This window comes from Podarcis bocagei (assembly GCF_964188305.1).
Source record: "Podarcis bocagei genome assembly, chromosome: 12".
In the NCBI taxonomy this organism is placed as follows: Eukaryota; Metazoa; Chordata; class Lepidosauria; order Squamata; family Lacertidae; genus Podarcis; species Podarcis bocagei.
This window is the reverse complement of record NC_138137.1, coordinates 29,339,638-29,357,529: the sequence shown is the minus strand read 5'-3', so window position 1 is coordinate 29,357,529 and position 17,892 is coordinate 29,339,638. Positions and strand designations below refer to the sequence as shown.

At 47.3% G+C, this 17,892-nt stretch overlaps 1 long non-coding RNA gene across 1 annotated transcript in view; it reads left to right on the top strand.

The window, feature by feature from the left end:
* The window catches only part of LOC308570229, a 29,076-nt gene extending 16,173 nt beyond the window's left edge, over positions 1–12,903 (top strand). The window contains exon 5 of the long non-coding RNA XR_014001008.1: positions 11,996–12,903. This is a non-coding gene — a long non-coding RNA (uncharacterized lncRNA). The remainder of the gene's footprint in view (positions 1–11,995) is intronic.
* The last annotated feature ends 4,989 nt before the right edge of the window (positions 12,904–17,892 follow it).

The following is a 17,892-nucleotide window of genomic DNA, read 5'->3' as shown; positions in this document are numbered from 1 at the left end:
AATGAGAGTAAATCTTCTGTGAGTTCAGCAATGTAATTTTGTCAGTTTTAAAATGCCTCGGTCAATGGCAAATGCGCTCTGCTGATTAGAAGGCAAACAACACAGGGATATTTTGATTGGCTGCAGTGAAAAACATGTGTTGCCACACCAGTTCAGAGAACTGCAGAGAGTTGCATATACCTTGATGTGCCTGTGAATATTGATGCAGCCTACTGTCCCCTCTCCAAAGCACACATATGCAGTAGGAGTGTATGCTCCTGATCTACAACACAGTTTCCACATGGCAACTAATGGATCTCTCTCTCAATGCCTGCCTCTATATGGGGCTTTCACAAACATCTGGACAGCCGGTCATGTTTTTTGAAATTGCAAACCATCAAAACACTTAAGGGACACTTTGAACTGCTCACCAAAGACTTGCTGAAGTGAAAAAAAGCTTAAAGACAAGGGTGGGGAACCTTTTTCACCCACATTCCTTTCTGGGCAACCTTCAGAGTGCCATGTGCATGGCAGTAGAGCAACAAATTTTACCTTTGTACACTAGGTTAGTTTCTACACATGCTCACACACTCATCTCTGTTCTCCATCCAGACAAACAAGGGACATTCTTCTTCTTCTCCTTTGGCGATCACTGGTAGCTGAGTAAGATTGTCTTCCATAAACACAGTTTTAACAGTGGATCTATAAGTGACTGTGTAGGCCAATTCTGGATCTACATGTCCTTCCACAGTGGGGACATAGGTTTCCAGGCAGGAGTTGATCGTGGTGAAGGTTTGCCACACACGCCTTCCTCTTAGCACATTTCTTCCTTTTGTCCTGAGTCTGAGTGTCTTCAAAGCCCACGGCACCTTTGGTAAAGGCTGTTCTCCAACTGGAGTGCTCGCAGGCCAGTGTTTCCCAGTTGTCGGTGTTTATACTACACTTTCTTAGATTTACCTTGAAAGAGTCTTTAAACCTCTTTTGTTGACCACCAGCATTACACTTTCCATTTTTAAGTTCAGAATAGAGTAGTTGCTTTGGAAGACGATAATCAGGCACCCACACAACATGACCAGTCCAATGAAGTTGACGTTGAAGAACCATTGCTTTGACAATGGTGATCTTTGCTTCCAGTACACTGGCTTTAGTTCACCTACCTTCCCAAGTGATGTGTAACATTTTTTGGGGACACCGTTGATGGAATATTTCGAGGAGTTGAAGATGGTGTTTATTATTGGAGTTCAAAGACATGTTCCAGTAAAGAGAGAGCAAAGCAGGGCTTGTGAAGGATGTGGTCTGGGGAGAGTTACAAAGGTCAGACGGAGAGGACTAGAAGCCCACATTCAGTTGCTTGGCCTCAAGTTGCTTGCAGAACTTGCCAAGATGATGGTGTACGCCTGTTTCTATGGGCAACTTTGGGTAGCAGTTGCAAAATTCCAATAGCAGGTATCCTGAATGCAGAGAAATCTCCTTCTGGACAATTTACCCATCCCTACAATAAGATTTGTTCATGTAGAAGCATATATTGCAGGAGGACTGGCTTTGCTAGAGCATAACTTTCTGCAGTGCTACAACTATACCAGCAATAAAAATTAATTTTTCAGCACCAATACTGAAGCATCAGGCTTTTTCATTTATTCTACCAAGCTGTATTCCCTAGACTCACATTGCAGATATGTGCAAAGAAGAACTGGAGCTGAAGAATAAAAAGAATCAATCATCTGATCCCATGAAGCTACTTTAAGAGCAAACAATACATTTGGCACAAAGGCCACCCAACTGACTCTTTTTTAAAGTTATTTTTTATTTGAAATAAAACAACGGCTTTATTCACATAACTTGCTTAGCCAAATATACAGACTTCCAGAGAGGATGTGCTGGTCCCGGGGGTAAGGTACCGTGAGTGTAGCAGAGTCCACACGAAGCGGGGCGAGGTCCGATGCAGAGAGACGGGCGGGGAACAGGAACGCTGGAACAGAAGGCTGAGCAGGTAACAGGAACACCGGATGGTCGGGAACAGGAGGCCGAGCAGGGAACAGGAGTACTGGATAGTCAGAAACAGGAAGCCGAGCAGGGAACAGGAGTACCGGTTAGTCAGGAACAGGAGGCCGAGCAGGGATCAGGATCACAGGAAGGTCCGAAGCCAACAACGACGTTGCTCCCGCAACCTGGGGCCGGGATGAGTGGGCTTTTATCCTCTTCTAAGGTCAGGGGCGGTCCCGACCCCCAGGAGCCCCGCCTACTCTGGCCTTAAGGCGAGCACTCCTCCTGGGGGCAACTAGTTCCCTTCGCCTCTCTGCCCTAAGCCTCTGCAGATCAGGAGAGGCCGAAGGGTTACTGGGCCCTGGAGGAGGCTCACCTGTGGCCACTGAGTCATCAGGCCCCTCTGGGGCCAGGAGGACTTCACCTGGGGCCAGCTCCTGCTGCACTGCCACAGGTGCAGGCTCTTCAGCCTCTAGGCCTTGCCCCAGTTCAGCCGGCCCTGGAGGCGGGGACTCCTGTGCAGGCTGGGATTCCTCTGTTTCATCCTCCGAATCGGAATCCCAGGCCATCACACCATCCCCCCTCCCAGGCCCCCCCCCTCAACCGAGGGTCCGGACCCGGCTTGCCGGGGTACGTCGCATGGAACTCTCGGAGGCAGGCAGGTGCGTGGACGTTGGCCGCTGGTTCCCAGGAACGGTCCTCCGGTCCGTACCCCTTCCAGTCAATGAGATACTGTAGCTTTCCCCTGCGGTATCGGGAGTCCAGGATGCGTTCCACCTCGTACTCAGGCTCTCCCCGAACCAACACTGGCTGCAGTTGGGGATGGTTCAGGTGGAACTCGTCGGGTGGGGCCACAGGACTCAAAAGGGACCTGTGGAAGACCGGGTGAACCTTCAGGGTTGCGGGTAACCGGAGACGGAATGCCACAGGAGAGACTTGGTCCACGATAGGGAACGGGCCGGTGAAGCGGGCGTCCAACTTCCGCGAAGGTCGAGAGGGGTGGAGATGGCGAGTGGAGAGCCAAACCAGGTCACCGACGCGAAGTTCCGGCCCCACCTGGCGGTGGCGGTCGGCCTGGGCTTTGTACGCTTCCTTGGCCTGGTGCAGTTGCTCCACCAAAAGCTGTTGCTGGGACTGGAGCTCTTGAAGCCACTCCGTCACTGCCGGGACCGCGGATGCCGGCAGCACCTCTGGAAACAGCCGTGGATGATAACCATAGCTGGCCTGGAACGGGGTCTGCTGGGTGGACGCATTCACCGCGTTGTTATAGGCGAACTCCACCAATGCCAGGTGGTCGACCCAGTCATCCTGCTGGTAGCTGCAGTAACACCGGAGGTACTGCTCTAGCACCGCGTTCGCCCGTTCCGTCTGGCCATCGGTCTGTGGGTGGTAGGCTGACGAGAGGCAGACCTTTGTCCCGAGGGTCTGGTGTAATGCTCGCCAGAACCGGGATGTGAACTGAACGCCCCGGTCGGACACCACGCGCTCAGGTAGTCCATGCAGGCGGAAGACATGCTGAAGGTACAGCTGCGCAGTTTCCTTGGCTGTGGGTACAGATGGACAGGGAGCGCAGTGTACCATCTTGGTGAAATGGTCGGAGAAAACCAGAAGGCAGGTACAGCCACGAGACGAGGGTAATTCCACTACAAAGTCCAACGAAACCGTGTGCCAAGGGCGCGGTGGAACTGGCAATGGCTGAAGTAGGCTGGGGGGTCGCCCGGTAGGACCCTTGGCGCGACGGCAGACATCACAACCAGCAACGTAGCGAGCCACGTCAGCCTTCAGGCGGGGCCACCAAAACTCCCGACTGACCAAATGGGTGGTCCGATACCGTCCAAAGTGCCCCGCTGCTGGGGCATCATGGGCCATCCGGAGAACCTCCAGCCGTAGTGGCCCTGGCGGGACGTACAGACGACCGTGGTGCAGCAGCAGGCCCTGATGCAGGACCAGCCCCGGATATTGTGGACTGGACCCTTCAGCCAGCTCCCGGAGACGATCCTGGGCCCAAGCGTCGACCCGCTGCTGTTCCCGCACCCGAACCTGCAGTGGCTGCGCCTCCTGGGTGGCCAGGAATGCAGCCGGAGGTAGAATCGTGGTGGGTTCTGCTTGCTGTACCGTGTCTGCGTTGTCTTCAGGTTTCCGGGACAGAGCATCCGCCTTCTGATTCTGAGAGCTAGGGATGTAGCGGATCCGAAACTGGAACCGGGAAAAGAACAACGCCCACCGGATCTGTCTTTGGTTCAGCTTGCGGGTGGTCTGGAGGTACTCCAGGTTCCGGTGGTCGGTTCTCACCTCCACCGGATGTCGTGCCCCCTCAAGATGGTGGCGCCAGACCTCAAAGGCTACCTTGATGGCCAGTAGTTCCCGCTCCCACACAGTATAGTTACGCTCCGCTGGGAGGAGCTGGCGGGAATAGAAGGCGCAGGGCAAAAGTGGCGCTTCCGGTCCGTGCTGCTGAGACAAGACGGCACCGAGAGCCGTACTGGAGGCGTCAGTCTCTACCACAAAGGGTCGAGAAGGATCCGGATGTTGCAAGATTGGCGCTCTCTGGAAACAGGCCTTCAACCCTTGAAACGCCTCCTCCGCCTCCTTGTCCCAGGAAAACGGCGTCTTGGGGCGCAGTAGTCGGGTCAACGGGGTGGTGCGGTGAGCATAGTCCGCAATGAAGGTTCGGTAATAGTTGGCGAACCCCAGGAAACGCTGTAGGTCCTTGCGGTTCCGAGGTGCCGCCCATTCTCGAACCGCTGCCACCTTCCCAGGATCCATCTGCACCCCACCTGGTGAGAGTCGGTGACCCAGGAAGTCCACTGACCGCTGATGAAACTCGCACTTGCTGTGCTTTGCATACAGACGATGCTCGCGCAAGCGCTGCAGCACGGTCCGGACATGGCCTTCGTGGCACGCCGGGTCACGGGAGTAAACCAGAATGTCATCCAAGTACACCACCACGTACTTGTCTAGCAAGTCTTGGAACACGTGGTTGATGTACCGTTGGAACACAGCAGGCGCGTTGCACAAACCAAAGGGCATAACCAGGTATTCGAACTGTCCGTACCGGGTCCCAAATGCGGTCTTCCACTCATCCCCGGCGCGGATCCGAATCAAATTGTAGGCACCCCGGAGGTCTAGCTTGGTGAACACCTGCGCCCCTTGCACCCGCTCCAGTAACTCCGAAATAAGGGGCAAAGGGTACCGGTCCGGGATGGTGATTTTGTTCAGGGCCCGGTAATCATGGCAAAGGCGGAGCTCCCCACATTTCTTTTTAACAAAGAGCACTGGCGCAGCAGTGGGCGAGGTAGAAGGCCTAATGAACCCACGTTCCAGGTTCTTGCGCAAGAAGTCCTGTAAAGCCTCGCGCTCTGGCTCGGTTAACGAGTATAAGCGACTCACCGGTAGAGGCGCTCCGGGCTGGAGGTCTATGCCACAGTCAAAGGACCGATGCGGCGGCAGCTGGTCTGCCCCCCGTTCCTCAAACACGTCGTGATAGTCCCGGTATTCAGCGGGGAGCGTTGCAGCAACCTCCTCAGTGGGCGCAGCTGCTAGCATCTCAGTCTCAGCAAGAGAACTGGGGTCTGGGAAGTGTACAGTCCGTTTGACCCAGTCAATCCGCACATTGTGAGCCCCCAGCCAGTCCATCCCAAGCACCAGGGGGAACCGGGGCATGGAGGCAATATCCAGAGTTCGCATCTCACGGTGCTGCTGGAGGCACAGGACCAGGGGCTGGGTCTCCTGAGTGACGGCACCCGAACGCAGGGGCCGTCCGTCGATTGCCTCCACCTGCACCGGTTCTGGCTTGTTCCGCAGTGGCACCCGATGCTGGGCAGCAAAAGCAGCGTCCATATAAGAGCGGGTTGCGCCCGAATCCACCAGCGCATGGGTAAGAATCCATGGCCCTCCTGGAGGGTATAGATGTACCGGAACCATAAGGTGTTGTAATTCAATTGGTGCGGCCCCATTCTGTGCTGTTTGGGACCCCAGGTAGCCAGGACCATCAGCTACTGGGGTTTGGTGGTTTCCCTGCGGCTGGCGTTTCTCAGGACAGGACCTTGCATAGTGTCCGCTTCCGCCACAATAGAGACAAAGATTCCCCTCCCGACGCCGCGACTTCTCTGCGGGGGAGAGGCGTGGCCGCACTGCCCCAAGCTGCATAGGTTCCTCCAATGACTTAGCTGGGCCCGTGGGGCTGCTGGTCGACACTGGGGCCAAGAACTGGAGGTGCCGGCGGTCCCGAGCCTGACGCCGGTCCTCTAGCCGATCGTCAATCTGTAGACTCCATTGGATAAGGGTGTCTAGCGTGGTGGGGCGTTCCATCGTGGCCAGCTGGTCCAGTATCTCATCTGAAAGCCCCTCGAGATACTGGTCCCGGAGAGCCGAGTCGTTCCAGGTCAAGTCCTGTGCCAGCAGCCGGAATTCTGTGGTGTATGCGGCCACCGTGGACTTGCCCTGTCTCAACCGCCGAATCGCCCGGTTGGCTTGACTCCCTTTCTGGGGGTTGCCGAACGCGGCCTCCAAACGATTGCAAAACCCCGTATAGTCTGCCAGCAAGGGGGAGTCTTGCCTGAGTAGCGGCAACGCCCACTTGGCCGCCTGGTCCTTTAACAAACTAATCAAAAAGTGCACCTTGGTGCGGTCGTCAGGAAAGTTCCGGGCTCGCCCCTGAATATACAGCTTGGCCTGGGCCAGGAACATAGGAAAGCTGGCCGGGGCTCCATCAAATTTCTCAGGCAAAGCCACTGGGTACTTGCCAGGAGTCGGGGCGTCGGCCCCAGGAGCCGGTAGGGCTTCTAAGCGTTGCTGAAGTGCCACGACCGCGTCACTGAGCTGCTGCACGGTGTGAGTTAAGGCCTGGTTCTCCTGGGCCAAAGTCACCAGTGCAGCCGCCTGGTCCTCCATAGCCTCTGGCTCTTCCCGAACGCACCCCTACGAAGGGGGAGTGCGGGTGTGGCGGGAGCAAACTGTGCTGGTCCCGGGGGTAAGGTACCGTGAGTGTAGCAGAGTCCACACGAAGCGGGGCGAGGTCCGATGCAGAGAGACGGGCGGGGAACAGGAACGCTGGAACAGAAGGCTGAGCAGGTAACAGGAACACCGGATGGTCGGGAACAGGAGGCCGAGCAGGGAACAGGAGTACTGGATAGTCAGAAACAGGAAGCCGAGCAGGGAACAGGAGTACCGGTTAGTCAGGAACAGGAGGCCGAGCAGGGATCAGGATCACAGGAAGGTCCGAAGCCAACAACGACGTTGCTCCCGCAACCTGGGGCCGGGATGAGTGGGCTTTTATCCTCTTCTAAGGTCAGGGGCGGTCCCGACCCCCAGGAGCCCCGCCTACTCTGGCCTTAAGGCGAGCACTCCTCCTGGGGGCAACTAGTTCCCTTCGCCTCTCTGCCCTAAGCCTCTGCAGATCAGGAGAGGCCGAAGGGTTACTGGGCCCTGGAGGAGGCTCACCTGTGGCCACTGAGTCATCAGGCCCCTCTGGGGCCAGGAGGACTTCACCTGGGGCCAGCTCCTGCTGCACTGCCACAGGTGCAGGCTCTTCAGCCTCTAGGCCTTGCCCCAGTTCAGCCGGCCCTGGAGGCGGGGACTCCTGTGCAGGCTGGGATTCCTCTGTTTCATCCTCCGAATCGGAATCCCAGGCCATCACAGAGGAGCTTGCAGCTGCTTTGCTCATCCTTGGTCTCCTAAGCCAGGCTGAGCTAAGTCAAGGTTTGGCTTAGCATGTTGCCCAAACTCAAGCTCATGGTTAATATCTGTCCTTGCTAACCATGAGCTGCAGCCAAGGTTTGTTCTTAAGCACAAACTCAGGTTAGGATGAGATGCTAAGCCAAACGTTGGATTAGCTCAGCATGTCACCGGAGTACAAAAGATCAGGAGTGCAGTGCAGTCACAGCAAACCATTGTTTGAGTACGAGTGGACCAGGCCAATATGAATATAGTTTTTACTATTCTCCCTTAACTGTTTATGGTCTTGGAGCCCTGGAATTTCTACTGTGCCAACAGAAATCTGGAAGAGTTCAAATCAACAGCAATAAAATTGCACATGTGTTTTTAAAAACAACAAACAGGAATAATAACGCTTCCACTAGCTCGTGGTTACATTTAGCAGGGGCTAAAACAAAAAGCCAAAGTGGTTAGCAGAGCTATATCAGGAAGTTTATTTCTTCCCGAAGACTTCAGGATGAGCCATTTGAAACTGTAATTCTTGTCTGGAGAAACCCTGAACAACATGGGAGGGCATCTGAAGAACCATGGGATGCTGCTGACTCCCTCTCTGACAATGGGTTGGAAGGACTGTATATGGGGGCTTCCCCACTTAAGTAGTAGAAAATTCTGGCACAATCGCTGCATTGCTGCCCATCATCAGTTCTCTGTACTGGGGCCTCACAGAGGAGTGCATTACATCTCGAGTGTGCAGAGTTCACAAACACACACACCTCGCACACTCTGGATCCCTGCAGCATACAAGGCAGCCCTCCACATGCATTCCATTCATCCTAGTGAGAAGCATTTTGACAGCCCTTAATCAATACCATTTAGAAGTAACTGTCTGCACAGCTCACTTAAGTGTGTACAGTGGTACCTCGGGTTAAGAACTTAATTCGTTCTGGAGGTCCGTTCTTAACCTGAAACTGTTCTTAACCTGAGGTACCACTATAGCTAATGGGGCCTCCCGCTGCTGCTGCCACTGCACCACCGCTGCACGATTTCTGTTCTCATCCTGAAGCAAAGGTACTATTTCTGGGTTAGCAGAGTCTGTAACCTGAAGCGTCTGTAACCCAAGGTACCACTGTATCTGCTATTTCCAGGGCCACAGAAGAAGACAGATGGAATTCTGCTTTCTCTATATAAAGTGCCTCTTTACATGAAATCTCACTGAAGCAGTGCACTCCCTGCAACCAGCCTCTGCCTGCTTGCAATTGGAGAGAAATGCTGAAAGATGAGAGGTTGTGTTGCAAAGCTGAGAACTCGCGGGCGATGACTCAGTCACGTTCAGCAGCAGCAGAGTTATTTTTAGCCTAAAGTGGGCCAGACATCCCCAGAAGTGCAAGATGTGAGGAGGGGGGATAATAACAACAACAACAAAATGGAAAGCACAGCGACTTTGAATGTTTGTCATGCATGCAATAACTCTTGCGCATGACTTGGGAATAAGAGAATTGGAAATTCAGCCTTGAACCAAGAAGAATTAGAAATGGCTTCTTTGGATTTCACAGCATTTATGTGCACAGATGAGCTTCGCTTCAAGAGCCAGAACCCTCTTCGCTATTTAACTACAACCAATGTCTTCAGTATCAAACAAAAGAAAATATTAGGAGCAAACATTTATTTGAAAAACCACATATTTCAACTTCCTTCCCACCTCTCCTTTATCAAGATCAACTTGAGAATTTGCAAATATTTGTGGATGTACAGCTGCCAGTGTTATTTTTTTATTGTATTTATTTAGAAAGATTTCCAAACTGCTTAATCAGAGAGCACTCAGTGTGGTGTACACCATAAAATTGTAGCTAAAACACAGCTGAATGCCACTCAACTATTAAAAACAACTATGCACAAAATAATCATCATTAAAACACTCAGTAAAACTACTAAAATGAATAGAAGTAACTAAATTGTATGTCTGGACTGCTGAAATAAATAAACAAATAATTCAGTGGTAGTGGTGGTGGGGTCCTAAAACAATATAGTATTGGTCTTCAAGGTCAAGGTTGTAATCCTATACAGTACCTGCTAACCTAGGATGAAGCTCACTTCCAAGTGGACATGTATAGTATTGTAATGTTAATGGCAGACTATAGAGTCCCATCCATGCATTATTTCCATGCAGAGCACTCAAAAGTTCCTTGTCCAGTTACCATTGCTGCCACACTAGCTCTGCCCTTCAACAACAATGCCTTGAGCATGGCCGTCTGCAAATGAAACCCTTTGCCTATGTAATTGCTCACACTTAAGGACTCCATGCATTCAGGAACCCCAAATAACTGTGTGCCCCAGAGAATGTGGAGTAGCAGCCTGAGCAAAGGGATCCCCTTGCAGACAACAAAGCTCAGGACTGATCAGAGGGTCGAGCTAAAGTAGTGATGTGGAAGGCGAGAAGCACAGCACCCCTCTAGCTTGAAACTATAAATTGTCCACATAAGAGTAATAGATATGTGCAATTAAAGTAGATTAAAGCACTCTTACACACAGAGAAAACCCACTTCAAAGCAACCAGGCTTTTCACAGTAAGGAAAGTGATGAGAAAATGCACCAGAAAGCATTAAATAGGTTGATCAGCCATAAACCTCTGCACGAACAAATCAGGACAAATGCTCAATAAAAAGTGGGACTCATATAACCTCTGTGCAAATAAATTGCTATGTATGCTGAGATCAGACATTGTATAACCTCCAGACAAGCTTTGTTGCAAACAAATCAGGCTCAATATTATTCTATGCTCCACTGAAATGTTCAAATGCTTATTTGATTGTCTTTGAATGTCTCCTGCCACACCCTTTGAGAACCACTGGCTTAAGGTGTGCAAGTGGATTGGTGAGGGACTTTTCTATTCTATTCCATACTATGTGATGAAATTCCTATTTTGCAACTGTTTTCGCAAACTGTTGCAAATGATTCACAGGCTCAGGCAGTAAGATGCTAATGCCAGCCAAAACGCATGTCTGTTGACCTTATGCTGGCACTAGGAAATATAACCCAGATGGTACTGTTCTGCTACATGCTTCCAGTACAGTATAGCAGCATTGTGGGAAAGAATATGTATAAAAGAGAGGGAAGGCACTCTCGAGGCATCTTGAATGGCATCCTATATGTGTTTTAGATTCACTGGAGCTGCAGAAGCTACTGTGCCATTTCCTGATAAGAGGAAGGGGATACTAGTATGCTATGGCAGTTCCTTTTACACACCCAGTACAGAAACGATACCGACCTAGCTGCAGAAGCACAGGTTACTCTAGGCAGCTACTGAAAATCAAAGGGAAGTGGGTACAAATCACAAGACGCTTGAAAACATTACCCAGAACACTTATCTGCAGATGAAACACTTCTAGGTGATCTGTTCATTATCAGAATATAACTAGGCCTTCAGAAGCCCTTGATGTGATTATATTTAAGCCAATCCTCACATTGCATTATTCTCAGAAGAAACTGTAGGTAGTGGGTGGTTAATCCCCTCTCGGTAAAATGTAACAGCCAAGGCTGAAAAGCACTTTTGTTTATTTGTTCCACGCATATTTCATGCAGCTAAAAAATAAAAGCCTGCTTTGTACTTTTCACTTCAAGTGGTGCTTTCAACCATTCAGCCCAAACCTCTCCTAGAAACCCTTTCCATTTGTCCTTTAAAAGTTGCCCATGCCATTTGCAACATATGCAGCCTTCCCCATCTCCACTATGGTGTTCACCTAATGTTAAGATTTCAATTTCCACCAACTGCCGTAAGTGTGGCCAATGGCCAGGGGTCATGGGATTTGTAATCCAGAACATCTAGAAGTCACCAATTTGGGGAAGACTGATTAATATAACTTGCAACACCATCTATTGTTTGCCCCTGAAACAGTGATATTCAAAGAGATGATGCTTCTGGAGGTTTTTATTGTTGTTGTTCACATGGCTAATAGACATTGATAGACCCATTCTCTTCCTTGCATAGCTCCACCACAAATGCCTTACGCCAGGAACAGCCGATGTGGTGACCTTCAGGTGTTCTGACTACAACTTCCATCACACCAACCATCAGTCATACTTGCTGGGCCTGACAGGAGTTTTATTTTCATGACATCTGGCTATCTCTGTGTTAGGGAATGCAGAACCTAAGTATGTGAAGCAGGAGGACAAAATCAGCCTGTCTCTGGTTTCCAACTAAGCCCATTCACAGCCTGTTTATTGCACAGTTCCAGCCCTCTAGAACTATACTGATTGAATTTGCATTGTTCAATTTTAAAAACCATTTAAACCAGAGACCAACAAAAGTTTGTGGCAGCCAGTTGCAAAACTGAATTACATATAGTGTCAATAAATCATTGCCTACCATTTCTCTGCATAGAGGAGGAAGGACCGCTGGGAGGAGAGCAGAAAGAGGAAACACCTGCACCAGCACAACCGGACACCTTCATCTGCCCCACCTGCAGCAAAACATATCTCTCCCATATCAGTCTCTACAGCCACTGCCATGCTGTAACTGTCTAATGATTTGACTTCACCCACCGAGGACACATTCTTGCATTGTTCCCGAGACAAACAGATGCCAACCAACCATGTCCTTACAAATATGCTACACTGTTGGCTGCACCACCAAGCACCTGTGGTCTCAACGCTTCCCTTAATACACAGCAGCACACATAATTTATTGGAGAGTTCAACCTTGATAATTTAGTTACATGGAAGTATTGTAAACACCAGCAATATTTTTGAACAGTCACTATATTTAACAGTTCTACCAAATGACTGGAATGCTTGTTGATGTTTCGCTAGATACTCAACACTGATTGAGAATAGATCTCAGAGCCTCAGCAAAAAAACCTGGAGATAAGCCCTGAGACCTCTTGAATGCAATGCTCTCCTACTAGAGTAATGATCTATTCTGCTTCTAGGATTATTCTCTGCTATAGAGAAATCTGAATAATGGACATCCATATTACCCTGTGTGAGATGCTGAACCTTAAGACCATTGTCAAATAATGGTAGACAACGTGGTACCCTCTAGATATTGCTGGATTAAAATCCCCATTATTGCTGACCAGCTGGACTACTTTTAATTCTGCATTTTGTTGTTTAATTTGGCTTGTTTACTCTTTGGTTTTTGCAGAGGGTTGCATTGCCTTTTGCTTACTAAATTTTTTCCCCTTTCCATTTTATTACAGCTATTTTAGTGCTGCTTCATACTACTGTATTATTGGGAAACCAATAAATGGGGTCAATAAACATTATAAACAAGGAGCTGCTAGATTATCATGTCACTATTCAGAAGGCAAATGACACTTAATCGAGGATGCCTCCAAGCATTATGAGGGAGGAAAAACTGTATTCTGAGTCAGGTCAACTTCAGCTTCAACTACATGAGCAAATAGTACAAGAAGTGTTGGCAAACAAACTTCTCTGGTGAATTCACAACATCCCCAACCCCTTTGCTGTTTGTTCCCAGCAACTGCTAATGTGAGACAGACTACTTCAGAACATGGAGTTTGCATTTAGCTAATAGGGTTGAGAGGAGGTGCTTTGATGGGTGGAGGAGCAGGAAGCAGAACTCTCGCTCTGCAGGGCTGAGAGAAGGGGTTGTGTAAGTGGCTTAGCAGGATGGTGGAACTGGGGTACCCCAGTGAACTGTGGACAAATGGGGACAGGGATAACAAAGGAGGAAAATAGCTCCAAGAAGAACAGCACTGAAACAAAATGTGTTCACATTTTAAAAATTAACGAAAATTCCTGAAAAACAAACACAAAATGAGGGATAGTGTTGACTCAGCTCTAGCTAAAATCCATCTCTCTCCAGATGTATGTTGCTGTGCTCTGATTTGCATAAAAGTACACCAACTTTGCTGCAAATCTAAACATGATATCCTTTCATGCAGTCCTCTGATACAGACTGAATAATCCCAGATTATTCTGCAGATGGTTATAGTGTAAAACAAATAGGCCAATTCATATGTTGATCATTCGTCTTGCTAGAATAGTTCCGAAGTTTCTGCAAGTAATACTAAATGGCGCAATCCATCAGGATCTTCAACACAATCCCCATTCAAATGATGGAACGGCGACATAGGCTTTTATTTTGGCTCAGTAATTAAAATCTTCTCTGTGATTGACATCTTTTCCCTGTCTTTTCCTTTTTTGAAAGCAGAAACAATTTCTTGTAAGTACAATTGATCGACTGAAGTATGACACTTCTGTTAGTGCTTAAAGTGTGTTAACTATTTGTGCAAATGTCAGACATGGTACAAATATATTTGAGATATGACAGGTGCTTTCTTTCCACTCTTAAGCCCTGCTCAGGTAGATAATGTCTGAATAGGGCTTTAACAATACCAGCAATCTTGGAACAAAATGTCTGAATTTTTTGTTTTTGTTTACAATAGACTTAGCAGACCTTTGCTTCTGGGATCTGGTTCTTGATGACTTTTCAAAGTAGGCTATTTACACTTGAGCCAAGCAGATGGAAAGTGCCACCATTCTGATTACACACTGCACAAAGGTGCAAATAGCTTTAGAAGGCGCAGAGAAGGTCCTCCATATTCAACGAAAAGGCCAGCTGCATATGCCATTTCTTTGTTGGTGCTATTTTGCTAGACACGGTGTTTTGCTGTACATCTTGTTGTTCTTTACTCTTTTGGCAGAAGTCCAGCATGTTGTTGAATCTGACTGACATCAACGGTAGAAGCTGTTTTCCAAGTGCCTTATATTCATACAGACTTTCAGCCTCAGGCCATGTTTTAATTGGTTGGCTAGAAGGAAACAGAACATCTAAAATTGCACTTCTTTTTCCATTTGGCCTGTTAATATCTTTTTCAGGAGGATAGTTTGTGACATTTTGGTTTTTAAAAAGATGTCTTCTTGATTTTGTTGAGACAGAAAACAGAAATTTAACCATGCCATTATTGGTAGGAAATATTCCATCAAATCCAAGGTACAATTATGGTAGATAAAGGTACCGATCTTGCAAACTCCTATAAAATCAGTAGCTAGACATTTGTAGATGACATCGATAAATATGGGATGGTTAAAAAAACCAATGAGAGCTTGACATTGCTTTCAAAATAACTCTCCAGAGCAGGGGTCAGCAAACTTTTTCAGCAGGGGGCCGGTCCACTGTCCTTCAGACCTTGTGGGGGGCTGGACTATATATATATGTATATTTTTTTTGGGGGGGGGGATAAACTAATTCCTATGCATTTTAAATAAAAGCACACATTCTACTCATGTGAAAACGCGCTGATTCCCGGAACATCCGCAGGCCAGATTTAGAAGGCGACTGGGACGGATCCAGTCCCCGGCCTTAATTTGCCTACCCATGCTCCAGAGTAAATGGATAACAATTAGTTCTGCCCAAAATTGTGGCTCCCTTCTTCTTTGCACTTCACACTAGAAACTCCTGAGACATAGTCCTCACCTTTGAAGGGAACAATGTTAGACAATCCTCAAGAGATTTATAGGCAGAAGACATGAATGCCAATTTTTACTAAGCTCCTTGTGTGTGCTAGGCCGTGATAAGAAATTAGCATTAACAGATTATGTGTAAATGTGAAACTTGAAGGAGAAACCTTCCTATAACCCCTGCCCAACTTGGTTCATTCATGCATTTTTGGAATTGTTTTATTCATTTTATTTTCTTACTATAGTGCCCTGTATCCAACAAGTGTTAGAATTTAATCAAGGTGTAGGGTGTTAAGATGGGTGCCAGACTTTTAATCCTTGGATCCAGCAAGTGTTAAAGGCTAATCAAACCTGGCTAGCCTTCTGGTGAAGTGTAAGGTGAACGAAGGAAGGGGCTCTGTGGGAGATACGAAGGACAAAAGCCAGAGTTCAGGATGGAGTGTTAAGGGTGAAGTGACCTAGAAGCAAATCTGCAAACTGAGAGACAAAGAACCATGCTGAGTCTCTGCTGGAATCTAAGGCTGCGGCTATGGGAGAAGCAAGACCTTTTGGGGGTGTTGATACTGTGAACAGACATAACAGACTCAGGTTGTATATATGTGTACATAAACCATACATACTAAAGACACCACAGTCTCCCCCCATGGCTCATTTCCGAAAGGAAACACAAACCCTGGGGAAGTGCCTGGAACCCCTGAAATCTCGCAGCACTTGGAGATTGGGGTAGCATGCAACAATACGTCCTTACAGGAAAAAAATACAAGGCACATGAGCTAATATAATTAAAGTCTGTTTGCACAGACTTCAAATTTTCTTCCATACAATATTAGTCAAGGGAAGGAGATGACACATTCAGATATACTATATGTTATACTAAGGAATGAGATTGCATATGAAATACCTGCATGTGAGAATGAGTCCTGTTATCTGGACATAATAGTAACTTGTGACTGACAAATTTTGCTATTGAAAAAACTCAATAAATCCGTTTGCTGCTAGGAATATTTTCTGTTTATCATCCTAGCTGTATAATTTATTGATTTTATCAACCTGACCTTTGAAATACACTGTATTAATTATTTTTTATGCCAAAAATGGCATTTGCAGTTGAATGGGGGAAAATAAAAGCCGTGCCAAGACATATTAATTGTTAGACTAGACCAATAAACTATCCTGACATGTCCGAGTACGTTGCATAATTAAGTGTGTGTTTGTTGCTCAGAATCATTAATAAAGTACAGATCTATTTCTAGGAACTTCACACCTAAAGGTTACGGAAGAAAGATTGAAAATACTTATTCATGCTAGGTATGGATGCTACTGCTTCAAAGCGGGATAGACCCAGGCTAATTCCTTATTACTAATCAATGCCTCAGTTTGATGTATCATGCTATTTACTTCAGCAAGTATAATTATCTGCCACAGACATGAATAATCCCTCCACAGTGCATTATTTAATCTTCAATTACAATCACCCAGATTTGTGGAGAAGATACATCACTGCTGGATGACCCCAATTACCTTTGTACAACTGCAATACAAGAATCATACAAGCTCCCGTGCTTCCATTCACAAGACAAAAGTTTGGGTAACACACATTTTTTCTTGTGCTGGCTCTGTATATTTTAGAGGTCATTTTGGTCATGATGACTGAATGGGTTTTTAACTACCCTTTAATACAAAACCTTGTATCATGTTGGCAAGGGCAAAACCCTTGAAACTACAGCTCATCCGTTTTGTTTCAGAGCATATAACTGGCACAGCTTGCCCGGCTTTCTTATTTAATAATATTTGAATGCTGTTGATAAGGAAATGAAGAAGTTATTTGTGGAGGAATGGCTAGAAGTCTAATGCAGGCCTTTAAAATAGACCTTTTACTGTTTAATATCCTACAGCCTTTTAAATGTGTCTGTTGGAAGGGAAGGTAGGTTATTGTTTGTTGTTTGGGGTTAATTATTTATTTGTGTTTTATCTTGTATTTTATTCTGTGACTTGCCCTGGGATCTCTTGATGAAGGGTTGTATATAAATCCAATTAATTAATTAATTAGTTCCATTAATACAAATAAAGAGTAAAGCAATGGTGAATGGTTTCTGATATTAGCTGGTCACCCCTGAGCAGATTTAACTATTGCTCCCTGGTAGAAGTGTTCTGGAGAATCTCACAGAAAAGTCACTGAAACCAAGGAGAAGGTTTTGAAAGGACAGGCATGTGTGCATAGTTTAATCGTTGTGACTGCTCATGCATATGGGCATTCAAATGTGATTCATATTTAAAATGCAATATATACAGCCAAAACTCTGAGGGTAATGATGATCCATCTGAAGGACAACTCTCTTTACTTCAACATCCCCTCCCTGAAATCACTGTGACTGGAGTGTGCTGGGGAAATAATTCACCGCAATTAATAGCTAGACCATTTCTGTCAAAGTTAAAGATCCCACTACCTTTCCACCTCCTCCTTTCTCAAGCTCTGGGTGTTTCCCCAGTTCACTTGGTTTCATTACTCAGAAAAGAAAATGTTGTGTTTTAAAAGTTTTGGAAAAGCCAAAGAAACAGAGCTACTCAGAAGTATAGGGATTCCCTGACCTCTCTTGGCACACCTTGTTAATGGCACAATCTGAGTCAGAAATGTGAGATCTTGAGCCAAATCACCCTGAGTATTTGGGGTACACATAGAAAGCCAATGCACGCCCTTCGTCGTGCCAACTATAGCCATGTAGTGTAGCTCAATGTGCTTCAGAACTGAATGTCCTTTTGAAGGAATAACCTTAAACTCTCTAAAGCAACTGACACAAATGTTACTATCCAGGGGTATCAACGAATAAAATATGGGAGGCAGGTAAGCTCCTC